Source organism: Aphelocoma coerulescens, chromosome 4A (assembly GCF_041296385.1).
Source record: "Aphelocoma coerulescens isolate FSJ_1873_10779 chromosome 4A, UR_Acoe_1.0, whole genome shotgun sequence".
NCBI lineage: Eukaryota > Metazoa > Chordata > Aves > Passeriformes > Corvidae > Aphelocoma > Aphelocoma coerulescens.
The window spans coordinates 12,587,689-12,603,486 of NC_091018.1; the positions used below are offsets into that span (position 1 = coordinate 12,587,689).

At 40.2% G+C, this 15,798-nt stretch overlaps 1 long non-coding RNA gene across 6 annotated transcripts in view; it reads right to left on the reverse strand.

Moving 5' to 3' along the window:
- Positions 1-15,798, reverse strand: part of LOC138110446 (uncharacterized) — a 58,642-nt gene that overhangs the window by 2,751 nt on the left and 40,093 nt on the right. For 4 of the 6 annotated variants that reach the window (XR_011150929.1, XR_011150925.1, XR_011150928.1 and 1 more), the window contains one exon: positions 4,882-7,673. This is a non-coding gene — a long non-coding RNA (uncharacterized lncRNA). Of the gene's footprint in view, positions 1-4,881; positions 7,674-15,433; positions 15,480-15,798 lie in introns of all 6 variants that reach the window. The other 2 variants (XR_011150930.1, XR_011150927.1) reach the window with 2 other exon arrangements.

Sequence of the window (15,798 nt, forward strand, 5' to 3'; positions counted from 1 at the left end):
ATGTTCTCCCTTCAAACTGCTCGTCTGAGATGGCCTACATTTGCACACTGCATTATTAGCAAAATGACTGTGATCATTTTAATTTAACAAATGGAAATGCACAAACACCTGCCTTTGTGCTAATGAGCTTGGCCTTTGGAACTCGTGGTGAATGGCTGCAGGTTATTAGACAAGCCCAGCAAAACAGTGGCTGCAGCTTCCATTTGCAGGTCTGTTACTCACTGAACTTTTCTCATTTTCCCAATTGGGTCCAATTACAACAGTGATGATAAATAACCTTCCATTGCTGGTACATTTAATTCTCTGGAAAAGTAGCTGGGAAATGGGTCTGGGGTACTTACATGAATAGGAAAGAGTGTGTTGTGCACCTTGGGGGTAGGGGGTGTACAAGCGAGAGAAACAGTTTTATAAATTTACTAAAAAACTTCCAGTGGGCAATTTAAAGGTGAGATTATGAGTAGTGTAAGATTCTGTAAGTCTTTACAGCATTCTCTGTATATTAAAATTGAAGTTTTTCTTAATAAGAAAGCCGGGAAATGTTTATTTTCTTGTGCATCTCTCTTTGTCCCCAGACAGGTTTCCCTTCAGTCATATCATCACAAACCTTTGCCTTGTAGATGACAGCTCCTTGCCTTACAACACTTCAAATCAAGATTACCTGACCTTAAGGAGAAGAAAAACCTTGATTTTTGGTCTTCTTTTCTACAACATATTCTTTATTTCAGCCCCCCCAATATCACCTCTTCTTTTTTTTTAAGAAAAATATTCTATTCCATTCTCTCATACTTTATCCTAGGGAAATCAGCCTCTTTATCTCAGACTAAAGTGATACTTCAGGCAAATCACTCTGGAGAGGAGCAGTCCTAGGCCCCTGGCTGCTGCTCAACACCAGGTGCTGTCATCTTGTAACTCAATATTATCAGAAAGCCAGTTTTCACTAGACTGTCCTGGTATTTCAGCATAGAAAGACAGAAAGAAACAAAGAAAGAAAGACAGAAAGACAGAAAGAAACAAAGAAAGAAAGAAACAAAGAAAGAAAGGTTATTTCTCATAGCCAGAGCTTTCTGCTCCCTGAACTATTTTGTTGATGTTCATTTTGTATTTCTATACATTCCCCCTGAGCACTGAACTGGAAAATAAAACTGAAGCTATTATTCCTCTCTATAAAAATAAAAATCTCACATGCTGAGCACTCATCCAGCCTTCATAACACTCCTTTGGTTTTTCCACATTGTGTGACTGGATGCAAGAAAATAGCTCAATTATCTATTGGACATGGGCACTAATGAGGCCCAGGTCACTCTGAGCTAATTAGAGGCAGCCCAGTTTTTTAATGATTGCAGTCTTAATATAGCTAAGAACCAGGATGGCAGCAAAATTAGTTGGTGCCACTCTTTCTATGCTTCCCATTTTGCCCATTCTGGCATGCAAATTCTTCCTTACTGTTACTCATGGCTGACTGCCCCACTAATGAATGTGATTTCTCCAGTCAGATGTTTATGAAAATGTCGTGCCACTCCATGCAAGATGCAGTCACTGAAATGACCCTCCTTCAGAGCAAAATTGTTCAGTCCCAGGGATTCACAAACAGAAAGACTAGTAGGAAACTGAATCAGTTGTGATACTCCAAATTGTCCTAGTCACACAGAGCTCCTTGGATAATTGTTGTTGTGTCCTGTTTGATTTTTCTTGTAACTCTTGGAGCAATGCAATTAGTGGCGATACGAACATTAATTGACCTAACCACTGAATCAGAAAGGCAATCCCTGGAGAAGGACTGCAAGAGTGACAACCCTGGGGGAAAAACCCTGACATTTCTAGTTAGTGTTTCCACAAGCAGGTAAGCAAATGAATAGAAATTGGACTGTGTCACCACGTGTAAATGTCCCATTAACAAGCCCTGGGGAAATATTTTCTAAGAGCATCAGCAAGTGTGTTTTATGTGGCAAGCAAGCTGCCATTCTAGGGAATTGATGGTTTTCATGCATAGTCAGGAGGATCCTTGTTTATGCACTGCCAGGCTGTGTCCCATTCCCAGCTGTGCTTTAATACCTTCAGAAACACAGCTGACAACCATTCTGCTCCAGAGAAAAATGCGATTTCAGAGCTCAGTCCAACTGAGGGACATCTACCTGCTCAGATTTAACCTATTGTATGTGGAAAGAAAATTCGCTATTTTCACATAAACTCTATTAAAATATCATGGGATTACATCACCATATCATAGAATCATAGAATGGTTTGGGTTGGAAGGGACTTTGAAGATTATCTAGTACCAATGCCCTTGCCATGGGCAAGGACACCTTCCACTAGACTGTGGCTTCCTAGCCGGCAACATCAACCATTTCAAGTTTTAATGTTCAGTAAAATACAGTTAATTATCATGGTGCAAATTTTTTAGGGAGTTCAGTCCTTTTAGGTCTCATTTGTGGTTTTGTTCAGACCCCTCCACACAGTTTCAGCTCCTGAGGCAGCCTGTCCAGAACAGCAGCTCGGGTGACAGTCCTGTTTATCTTATCTCAGCTCTCAGCCTGAGAGCCTCCCATAACCAATTCCTGGATGGGTCTGAACAAAGGACAGATGTGCAAATGTCCTGCCAGGGAGGACAACTGTGCTCACCCACATCTTCACAGCTCTTACACACCTTCACTACAGGAAGCTTGGTCAGCTTTACCTGTCACTCCTTATAAAACCTTCTAAGCATTTGAGACCACCTTCATTGCCACACTGGCAATGCAGGGAATTTTTGTGGTCTAATATCTATCCTGTCTTGTAATTAGGCAATTTGGAGGACTGGACATTCCCACCACCACCATCCAGATGGATTATGAGGGATTTGGAAGTGTGAGGTTCAAACCACCCCATCCTTGCCATCCTCTGCATCTGTGGCAGGCAGCAGAGGACTGGGACAATCTGCTATGGCCCCCCTACACAGCTCCAGGGCTACTGCTTGGTCTGTCTGGGGGGGGGGGGTCTGTGGGGCTCTTACAAGGCCCTGCTGGCTGCCAGAAACTCTCCACCATGCCAGAGGGGCTGGCATGTCCTTCCCACTGCCACCTGCCTGGTGCAGAGCCCTTCTCACGCTGCTGACAGGCCCCAGAGGAAGGGGTGGTCTGAAGGCAGCCAGGGTTTTTCTCCCCCTCACCAGTGACAGGGACAGGAGGCCAAGGGGCTCAGGGAGAGCCAGGCAGACCTTTCTATCCTCAGACTGTGGGGGAGCATCAGAGCAGATGCTCTTCCCTCACCAACTTTGCCATTGCCCTGCCCTTTCCATACCTGAAATACAACTCCTGCCTGTCACAAATTTTTACATTGGATGTTCACACCATCAACTTTAGGCACCTACTTTAGCTGGCTAATTTAAGAGCTTGAGTCCGTCTCATTGGGTACTAACAACAAGTTGTAATTAAATGACATTTTCTATGCTATATTAAACTCTTTCAGTCAAAAAATATCTCATTGAAAAATCAGGAAATAAGTCCCCAGGGCTATCATTATCCATCTGCTTTCCTACCAAGTTTAGGCAACTGCAAATTTTAAAATAAATTTATACAGGATGCCTCCTTCTCTCATGTTGTTCACGATATGGACCAAGCTATCTTTCATGTCACCTTCGTGGAGAACATAAGTAACAGAGATATTATTTTGCAGCAGAGTGCCCCCAGCCAGCCATGAAGGCAGCAATCTCCCACATTCCCAGGTGGCCTTTGACTATTTACAACCTAACACTGAACTGCTCCTCAGCATTTTACAGATCCATAAAGGAGGGAAGATGGTTACATCAACTTTGAACAGGCAGATGAGAAAATAGTTGACAGAGGATGTTCAACTGAAATAAACAGAAACAAATCAGTTTGGAAAGTCTGAGAGATCAAAGTGGGAGGCTCAGTTTTGGGGAGGCCAGCAGGAAGATGAGGGGTTTTCTATCATCTAGCTAGATTTTCACATGACAATGACATTCTTTTCTTAATTGCAAGCAGGGCAGAACTTGAGTTGGAATGACGAGTCCTACTCACACAGGAATGCATGAAGCACCCCAACACTGCTTAGGAAGAAGCTGAGAGGCTGGGGAGGGAGCAAGTTAACAGATTTTAGGCAGTTTAGGAACAGATTAAATCATCCAAATGGTCACAGTGTCTCTCTGCATTGTGTACACAGGCAACCCCCCATGGCAGCTGGCCAGGTTGGCTGCCTAAAGCTGGGAAGTAGGAATATTCCCTCACAGGAGCAGCCCAAAGCTCATCAATAACAAAGAAACCACCACCCTGGGAGCGGAGCAGGAGGTTTGCAGGAGCAAACTCAAAGGACTGAAGGAACCATAAGTGGGTCACTGACATCTGAGCACAAAACTGCTAAGCCTGAAAATGCTTCCATTTGTTCAGTGCAAAGCACAGCGGAGTCCAGATGTTTAAATTCAATTCTTTAGACAATGAAGATGACAGCAGCTACAATCCCAAAAAGTTTCTTTCATCTTTCAACGTGATACATGGATATGTTTCAGAAAAACTTCTAAAAAAAAAAAGGAACTGTGCCTCATTCCTATTATGCTTTACGGTTACACATCCTCGCTCACCTCCCAGCAGCAGCCGCCTCTTGGAGCTGCATTGTAGCAGGCTTTCCATGGTACAGCTTAGGGCAGTGGATGATCATTAATCTTTGTGCTTTGGTTACTTAGTCCTTAGTCCAAATTTAAGCCAATAGAGACCATTTGTTTCATGCAGGTATATCAAAATTAAGATTTGAATGGCACCCACTTGACATTATTAAACTACAAGTTTTGCCATTTAGCTTCAAACACAACCAGGAATGTAAGTTATAAATAGACACTTAAATGTTCCTATCAACTGCTGTTAATCAAAAATCATGAAAAGTAAGTTTTACCTCTGGGTTCAGGATGGAAAAGCCTTCCAGTTATTTGAAAGATATTCCGTTGCCACGTATCTTCCTCATCTCTTTGCTGTATGCCTCTCCACGGGGTGTGCAGTGACATGAGAACCTGCAGAAACTGCTAAACTTCCCCTGCACAACTTTCTGGCCTTAATTGCAGCCTATAAAGAGTTGGAGCTGCTGCCACCTATAGACAAGCATCAAACACAAACATGGGTTTGCTGCTGGAAAACAGAAGTGTGAACTGACACAAAGTTGCTAATATTCCCTTGTAAATGTACTGTTCACCCCACCATTATTAATGCCAAGCTTTGTGCTAATGAGCCACATTAAATGTTTATGGCACGAGACAGAATCCGCAGAAAACATCCAGTACCTCTCGTACTGGTCCTTCTGTTGTCAGAGCTAATGGAGAATAACCCCCAAATTTCAGTAACATATTGGTTACTATGCTCAGCATGTTTAACCCATAAAGAAAATTAATTACTATGTTTTAGCTCTGTCAAATAACCAAGTATGGATTAACCTTTGATTTAGATTTTAACATACCTGAATCTTGTGGTCTAAGGACTTAGAAGGACAGCGCAACATTTTTTGATTGACTCACAGTAGCTGTACATAGATTATTTAAAAGTACATTACAGCCTCTCAGGAAAAAAAAAGCCACTAGTGTTGTAAAATACTGCAACAATCCTGTCCTTTTTTCCTTGCATATTATACCTGTGTAATCTAAACAAGTGCAGAATGGAGCCATTTACAAGATGAAATAAACACAATTCTCAATATTATTGCAAGACAGCAGTAGAATAAATTTCACTATAATTTCCCCTGCTGTTGTTTCTGGAATGCAAAAAAGTGATAAATGAGTATCTATCTCATATAAATCATTGTAGGATATCTGAAATCACTAAATCTAACATTGTTAAGAAGAATATTTCTAAGTTTTATTTTCCTTTTCACTACATATTAGGGAGTTGGAAGGTCAAAGTTGTCAATGATTATTTATCTTGTTTCCTGACAGATGCTCAGTATCTAATACGCCTTCCAGGTTCTTGGGTTCAGGGGGTACTGTAATATCTGTAAAAATAAAATCTGAGATAGCTCAAGTAGGGCATCCAAAATCCCAAACTTCACAAACCACAGGCCATGTTTACAAAAAAGGTCCTCCTCCTTTGCCACAGAACACAGAACTGGCGGAGAGCGTGACATGTTTGCTGAGACAGGGATACACCTCACACAGCTGAGTTAGTTTCTCAGATCTGCTGAAAAGAGTAGATCTTAAAAAATAACAATAATAATTGTGAGAGATGAAAAGATAACTTTAAACATGCTGTAGACAAGATTTCTTTGTCGCAAATTTAAAGGTTCAGGAAATCACATTCTCCCAAGCTCTTTGAAGAACACTGAAAAGGAAAGGAAACCAGGAATTGTTTCATCTTCCAGTCCTTCTGAAATGGAGATGTGCTTGGCTATGAATAGCTCCACTTTCCCTCTATTGCTGGAAATATTGCCAGCCTGTGACTTATTCTGGAAGAGTAATGCAGGACCATCCTGACAATGTTCTTAAGAGCTTATTTTGTCTGTGCTTCAAACAATAAGAACACTGTTGGTCGGTCTGTGTGAAGAAACTAAAGGAGTTGGAAAATAGGGAAAAACAGTTCCTCAGAGAGCACATGGCAAGGAGTAAAATACTTATAAACCAAAAGGCAAAATGGTGAAAGGAGTCCCCCAGTCTCAGGAGTGACGAATGTGCTCTACTCCCTCTCCAGGTAAAACATGTTTTCCCCATATGGCTTTCTGCCTGTCCTACTCTGCTCCTGTGAGGATCTGCTCCTCCCCAGGGGCATCTCCGTCCCACTAAAACACTGGCACCCCAGGGACTGCGACAACTGGCCCAAAGCCAGTCCCAAAGCCACCTCCCACACCATGGCCACGCTCATCCCAAACCCACGACTTTGCAGTGCATTTCCATGCAAATGCCTTTATTTTGGGAAGTTCCAGAAGTATATTAAAAATTACACTGAGCTTCAGCAAATGCATAAAATTGTTCATCAAAGAATGCTAAATTGTTTCAGTAGCTAGAACTTTTTATAAACATGCATCTAGTTTCTTTTGGGTTAAATGATGCATTTTCCTCTGTTATGACAGAGATAATTCCTTTATCAATACACTGAGCACACATACAAGTCTGAGTCATTAACGGTGCCACATGTTCAGTTTGTACAAACTCAATTTGTCTTAAAAGCTATATTCAGATATTTCCCAGCACCTCCACTTAAATGCAATACCAGGACATCATCTTAAAAATTTTTGGTTTTGGCATTTTAGGGATGTAATTGCTCACCTCATTCATTTAGTATGTTCTCAAGCTCCTCCTTACTTCAGCTGACAACAGTTGATATCCATTTTTTGGGACTCCACAACATTAATAAAATATAACATATTTGTTACCAGAACACACCTGGCACATTCTAGTGTATTTCTAAAAGTCTTCTTGCTGCAAGCCAATAAAAATTGGCTTGAAAAATCTCTTTAATGCCTGTTACTTTGCATGCAGGTTTTCTGCTCTAATATATCTAGCAAGTTTGGGTAGGCTTTGAAAGTTGAAGTTTTGAACATCCATCAGCTCAAAACGGTTGATGATCTGCTTGATACAATCATTGATGTGTTCACCATGGGAACCAAAAGAAGAATATGTAGCTGAGCTTCCTATTTATGAAGGCAGGATACCAGAAAATTTTCCAGTTGTGGGGTTCAATCCTTTATTCTTCCTTCAGTCTAGGGTCCTGTTGATTTAAAAAGCAGTTTCAGCTCTTTAGAAAGCAGAAAATGATGATGTAATTGTGCAATACATTATTTAACTGTAAAGCCACTAGCACTGGACAAACACAGTCAAAACAAATCTAGAAAATAATTAAATGAACACAGTTTTTTCTTTTACAGAATAATTTTTATACTATTTATTTCATAATAATAGATAACTGTACTGATAACACTGGGATTATGCGCAGTTTGTTTGTTTGATTTGATTATGTGCAAAATTGTAGCTAAAAACAGCAAGTGGTTTTGACTTGGTGTGTTTGTTAGTATCGCAGGGGGTCCGATGCTGGTCAGCATCGGTGTGCCATGACCTTCCTAGAGAGAGCATCCTGCAAAGAACAGCTCTTCCAGGGGCGATGGCAGGCCTCCCTGGGCAGCAGGGGATTTCAGCAAGTGTAGCAACTTCTCTGCTACAAGTGATTCCAGCTCTGGTGATTCAGCTTTGTGAAATCACCCAAGGCGAACTCGGGAACAGAGAGACAGGAGCCTCGTTTGGTAATTCCACAGAGGTAGATTTATTGTCCAGCAGCCCCTGTGAAGGGAAAGCCAGAGACAAACACTCCCTAACTGAGGCAGAAACGGGCTTTTTATGGGAAAGGCAGGGGGTGGAGTAGAAACCAATTAGCCAACTGGGTACAGACTATCGCCATATAGAAACAAGGCATGGTGGGGGTGGTTCACTTTGTCACCAGGACGCGAGGAAGGTTGCTTATCTCTAGGAGAGTCTTTTTACACTTAGGCCTTTCCCCTCTAAGGGAGCGCAGAGGGCTCTTGTGCCAAGGGCTCCCTGCCCTCCACAGGTTAGGATTAATTAGAAAGAATTTTCTGTTCCAATGAATGGTATCCTGCCTGCTCCAGGCCTTTGTCTGCAAACAGAAACAACCCCGCAAAAAAATCAGTTCTTGCCCAGGAGAAAAGAGGCGTGTCCCGAGGGAGAAAATGGAGAGAGCAACGTATTGATGGAACTACCTCCTAAAGTAATGGAGAGAGCACAGGGAGGAGCAAAGATCATGACAGAGAAGAGATAACAAAGAGGAAATAATTTCCTGAGGATAAGAGACCTGTTTAGATTAGACAAAGAACAATATTTGCAGTTAGAAAGCCTGTCAACTTGAAAGGGAAAAAACCACAAACTGCAGGCTTAATTATATATAGAATTCTCAAATAAAGCAGTTACAGATAAAGTGTATTAAATAAAAATACACAACAAACTCTTCCTCAACTTCTGCTATTACTGGGCCACATGCTGTTTTTAAAAGCACTGAACATCCCTACATTTCACTGCACAAATGATTCCTTTGCAGGAAAAGCAGGATTAAATAGCTGCCATCCAGCAGGTACAGTGGGTCCTTCTGTCATAGGTTAAAGCATATTGGCAAAACGAGAGTGGTTAGGAGAGATTCAGGTTGATGCACAACAATGTGAATTCCATTTTATTAATCCCAGAGCTCAGTCCTGGGAGCTGCTGTCACAACAGGAGGAAAATGCAGTAAGAAAACTGAATGGGACTAGGGACCTGTGATTACATGAGAAAATAAAACAAGTTCTCCTTGTATGATTTATCAGCACAGCTACTGAGCAGCCATTTTTAGCAATTTTAGCACAAACTGGTTAATACTGGATGTTTTTCTCAAATGTCCAGCGGCTGAAGGCAGGCACCTGCGGGACAATCCTAGGGTTCAGCACAGGAAACAAAATGCACTTCTGTGCCTTGGGATTGCACAGAACTGTGGGAAATACAGTTCATCTAGCCTTGGGCATGTTACAGTTGTTTAAAAATGTCACCTGGCTCCTGCAAACTTGGCTCTGCGTGATGTTCCCAACACCGTGAGTACAATGTGATATTTTCTTCATGGGCAAGATGAGACTTGTTCAAACTGTGCCTAAAATTTCACACATAGATAATGAAACAATCAAATCACGGCCTCTGGAATATCTTTGTAAATGAGGGGGGGTTTGTTGCTTTCTCGGTTGGTTGTTTTCCCAGATATATTTTCATGTTAATTCACATCAGTGAGGAGCACCTTGAATCAGAGCCACTGACATCTCTGTGCTCCCAGTTTGGCAAGTTAGAGAAAATGTTTCAGTGCCTTAGCCCTTAAATTTTTTCTATTTTCTTAGAGTGTAATTGCATCTATTTGTACATTTTGAACAAATACACATAATCACATCGTTATGACATGTAATTACCTTATTGTGTTGTGTAATTAAGTAAATCACACAAGAAATTGTGCAGAACTTTAATAAAGTTTTCCAAAAAGAAGTTAATCTTTTCTGCAACTGACAGAAGAAGCCATTTTCACTTCTAATGATCATAATCAATTTAGCCTTTTCTACCCTAATTAGTGGGCACTCTGCAGGCATGTGCAGAATATGCACATTCAAGCAAAGTGCTGGGTGATGACATTTGTGACTTTCATGTGTATTTGCTATGTGGAGAGACAAACATCCTTATGTAGAATTTAATGACCAGTTGCTACGGAAAATGCAATATCAGGAGCATTCATGTATATATTAAACGTCTTCTGTTGGTAACCTTAAAAATCCACTATAATAGTTAGTTTTATCAGTATTGTTCAAAGCATATTATTACCTGTTAATGCTCATACATGCATTTCATCACATAGCACACCTTAGGAGCTGTCCTTTGACAGAAAGAGACTTTCCTTCAGCAAGGGAATTTATTTATTATTATAGCTGATTTTTGTTACTGTCACAGGAAAAGTCTGTGTATTATATACCCAATTATATATTTGCATTTTATATACACCCAAGAAAAGAGTTAAGAACTTAATATCAGCAAATACAAAAACACACAAGTCCCTTTAATATCACATAGTCAAGCAACACAGGACTAAAGAAAAACAAGTGACTGCTGAGATTTAATGAGATTCTTAAGACACATAAAAGGCTTTTCCCAAGTTTTTTGGTTGCATTTTTCCTACCTGGCATACAACACAGTCATGCCCAGTATGCCAGATTAGGGGCTGTCTGCAGACATCCCTATGAGAGGTTTACCCACCTCCCTTAGAAACTGTTCAGTGCCATCAAGGCAAGCTCTGCAAAGCAGTAATGGTTTCTAAACAGGGTTTTCTACACAAATATAGGAAAGATCATGGGTAAAGATGACACAAATACACCTTTTAGTCACAACTTTCCAGCTCACCCTGTTGATATTGACTGATTTTAGGAACAGCTGATTTATATCCAGGAGTTGGAAGCTTTATACTCTATACTCTTTAGACTCTTCGTGTTTCCCGACGGCAACAAAACCCCAAACTGTCCAGAAATAAACTGAGTGCACATGCTTAGGAGCTACTGGCTCCAAACAGCCTGTTTCATTTAGCAAATATTTTGAGAAGTAAGGTCAACATAGACTGAGCATTGAAGAAGTGCTTTAGAAGATGCAATAAACAGAGGAGAGATACACACAGAACATTCGACAGAGCAAATATGTGACAGAAAACATTTGACAAATACAAAGCACTTTTCAAGGTATAAAAAACAGATTTTGTTTCTTCCTACATTACAAAAATAAACTGCAACTAAAGAATAGCACCAATTAAAAAAAAATAATTTGACACTGTGTATTTAACTTAAGAAGAAAATGGGTAGTTTCCATACACACTCTGCAGCTATCTGAACAAAAATTGACACCCTCATTAGAAAGCATGAAATCTAAGTTGCTGGCAAAACTGTCTGAAAGCAGAATGAAGAAGGAAAGAAAAGAATCTGGGGTGACAGTAAGAATGTTACAATCAACCAAAACAGAGGCTGAAACTCAAATTCGCTTTTGCAGTTTCCAGTTATCAAAACTTGACACCTCTGTCACACCAGTATTCCAGGAAGAAAAAAAATTAGCACTTCAAACACCTCCACCCACACCATCAAACACAACTTCTATCCACAACAACTCTTGTCAAATGTCTTTTTCTTTTCTTCTTAATGGTATTAGCTTAAACTAGATTGCACTTGGGGGAAGAAACATCAACACATAGGTCATCTGAAAAACAGAGATATGGCCACATAGCAATGTGGTGCTATAGAAATGGATCTTTCCATCATTTTCTAATAGACTCAGACCATTAGAAAAATTTCAAGAAGAGTCACAGAAAGAATTTGGCAAGAATAATTCATATAATTATCCCTCTTAGGGAAAAAAAAAAAAAAAAAAAGAGAGAGAATAGAGGGGGAAACCGTATATATTCTGCAGAGACAATGGCACTGTAGCTGGGCTTCAGGAGAGAAACACTTAAAGCTTTCAAAAGAGAAGCAATCAAAAGACATTTTCTAGACACTGGTTTAACTGGTCTTTTGTTTAATAGAAACACTTCCAAAGACCGGAATTAATCCAGATTTGTTGGTTTAATAAAGGACTGAATCCAGCTCACTGATTTAATGCACTAGATTTACTGCTATGTTCTGGCCATGTGAAGAGCTGTAAATTGGATCTAGTGAACATGAGCAAGTCAATAAATGCCAGAAAGCAGACAAGATACCAGTAAATCCACACCAAAATCACTGCAAAATATCTTAACCAAAAGGTACTGACCCTGATTTTCCACTCATGCAATTGTTTTCAATATTTATACCTGCTTAGATGTAAAGAGCATAAATCAATGAGTTCCACTTAAAACCAGATTTTCAGGTAGGTCTACACCAGCTGAGAAGCCTGTCCCCACTCATTTCTCTCCTCAGGAGAAAATCACAGAATCGTTTAGGTTGAAAAGACCTCTGAGCTCATCGAGTCCAGCTGTCACCCCAGCACTGCCAAATTCAGCACTGAGCCCTGTCCCCAAGGGCTGCACCGACACATCTTGTAGTGCCTGCAGAGCTGGTGGCTCCACCACTGCCCTGGTCTCCTCGCATGATTATTTCAATTCATCCTTGCCAAGAGATCTGTTAATAAACATTCTCTGTGGCAAATGTTGCCTGGCCGTTTTCTCACCTTCCTCCACAAAGGACCAGATACAACTGAGATCTCTCCTGCATCATTAATTTAACAGAAGTGTATTTTTGGCTATCCATGATATGGAATTTGACGGGGAAGTATCAAATTTGTTGAAAAAATACACAAAGTACTCTAAAAATTGACAGCTGAGACTGTATTAAACTATCACGTACACAAGTTCGGACACCCTGCAGATATATTTTAAGGCAAACAACTGTACATGTTCATTGTGTGATACCTCCTTTGTAAATGCACCTTTCCCCTCATGACCAGGCACCAGGAGAGCATCAGCCCACTCAAACACTCAGTGGTTTCCTGCTCCCCAAGCACACAGGTACAAGGTCCACCAACATTCTCTACCTGCTGAGTCCTTTCCTTTTTGAAAGTGTACAATTTCACTGCAACAAACCATAAAGTCACTTTTAGCGACAGCCTTATACTCTTGAAATCCATAAACATCCAAGACACAAGTGGGGGGCAACTTGGTAAAATTCAAAAAAATCTCCTTTTCCTCAGTAGTTTGAGGAAATTGTGACTCTTGCATAAGCTGTCATGTCCTCAGTTTTGAGGCATATTTCAAGCAGTAGCACAATCTCTTATGGTGTGACTTCCTAAATCTACAAGGAGTTTGGCCCTCTCAGCTGTCTCATGCATGTACACAAATTAAATTTACACTTACAAAACTAACCTATTGATTGTGTCCCTCAAATACACATTTCATAAGATAAAAATCTCTGTTCTTATCAGTGAGAGCAACACAGACATTGTTTTTCCTGAGGATTTCTAAACACAATTAATCTGGGTTTAGATAGTTACATAAACCTCTGGATTTAGGCAGCACAAGCATTACCAGATCCAGACAAAAATAATCCGTACTTTTTGCCCTGAGGTCATATAATCCTCCTGAGTGCTCAGGATCCTGCTCTGAGCATTCATTTCTCTCTCTCTTTACCTGAGGCCACTTGCTTTAGCCTTGGCCTGTCTCACAGTTAAAAGAACAGCGTAAAGTTAAAAGAACTCGTAAAGAAAGTATGTTCAGACTTTTTTATTCTCTCTGAATTTTTGTGTACTCCTCTCCAAGTTTTCTTAATCATCAAAACTGTTCTGCTACAAGCAGGTGTGACTTAACATCAAGTTTTTATGCTGCCTACAAAGGACCTTTCCAGTTTCATGGAATAAACAGGAATTATTAGCTCCATATAATGATAGTCTCCAAGTAATCAAAAGAAACTCATAAAAAAAAAGCACATTTACTACCAAACAAAACACAAATATATTTTGTAAATCCTAAAACTATGCTCAGAAAGGGTTATGTATTGGTTCTTCTGCTTCACTCACACATACAATGATGTGTGTTTATTAGCAATGGTACTTTTTTCCCCTTAAGTCTCCCCAAAGATGCTATTAAACAGGAAAAATAAGATGAAAGCCATAGGCCCCAAACTCTGATGCTAAAGCAAACCTCCAAAACAAGCCCCAGTTCCCACTGAAAATGCCACTGCTTCTCCCCTCTCAGTAAGGAGAACATGCCTTTGACAACTGTGTTAGAAACTCAGTAGATGACAGTGAAAATTAGGGATTGGGCTGAGGCCACAAATAGGAAGTCTTTGAAGGTGAATAAAGCATTTCATGCTTTATAAAGCAGCTCACAACTGAAAAAAAAATAACCAGAAGTATTCTAATCCTTCATGGTCTCTCCCATTCTGTGTGAGGTGTGTCCAGTGCAGTGTACGATGACAGCTGCAGAAGGGATCAATGCAGACAGGATCAGGAATTAGAACACCTGTCATTCACATCCTACCTCATCACAGTTAAGTGAAAATTTCATAATATCTGTAGTCTTAAAAACTAAATAAATACTCAGGACATAGAATAAAACTATACCATGCACTAATTAACACGTAGTTTACAAATTCCAGACTCCTTTTCTCTCCAGTGACTGTCTTGGCAAATACAGATACCAGCACAGACTTCTTTTTCTATGTTTCTATGCTTTATCTAACTTTGCCTTTCATGGGTTCATTAAAAGAGTGTTTTGTAATAGTGTCATATTAGTAGAAAACCTGAGGTATAGCAGTTTGACAATGATATAGCTGTCATGATGGTTCTACTTTTTGCTTGTACCTACTCAGGCATCATTAGAATCAAATATCTACCTCTCAGCGTTTCTCTTGGGTTCATCCAACTCTGAAAGCTCTCAGGCCATTAAAGCATATCAATTAGTAATGATTTTTTTCCAGCCCCAGCAGCCACTGAAACATACATTAAAGGTGCTATCTGCAGTCCAAAATTTAATGTGGACATTTGAGAATATCTACTTTGATGAAGAGATTATCAGAGAAACTCATTTGCTTAAAGTTTTAGATCACAGTTATTAAAAATATTTTATTTGCTGAACAAATGCCTGATGAACACTCTTGTATCCGTTAAATAACATTAATTGCACACTGGTTTGGAAAACACAAGAATCATTAAAGGATAAATGAGGTTGTGCAACAGCCCAGAAGAGCTAATGTTATCACTTTCCAGGCTGCTTTTACAACCTTCTGAGTAGGACTATTTTTAACTGAGTCATCACGGCCTAAGGACAGTTACTTTCATTTTTTCAGTATATCTATCCAATTGAGTAGATGTCACAGAGGCAGCTCATTACAAGCACTGGAATTAGAGGGCTGTCACATTCCTCGTAGCTAGGTTAGGTCCCTTCAGTCAGGACTGTCTGGGAAAGCAATCCTTTCCATGCTCACAGGCATCCAAGCCTGAGAGGTCACTTACCTCTTGTTTCCAACGCAACTCTGAAGTCAGTTACTCAAAGATCAGACTGCAAAGAAAATGTAATTAATGAATGCAAAACTTCTGGACAATACACTTTGATCATTCTACCTATATTTAGTTATTTTTAAACACAGAAAAGCACTGCTCCTCATGGAAAATAATCACAAACTAGTGAAACAGTAGGAGCATCTCAAAATCACATTTAATCCTAGTAGCCATCACCATGAGCCTTACTATGGAGCCAGAGATGCAATTGAATTTGTCACTCCTTTGAGCAGCAGAGGCTCTCACTCCTCCTTAAGTGATGTGACCCAGAACGATTTTTGGAATACAAGCATAAGATTAATTTCCCGGTTTTTATCCTA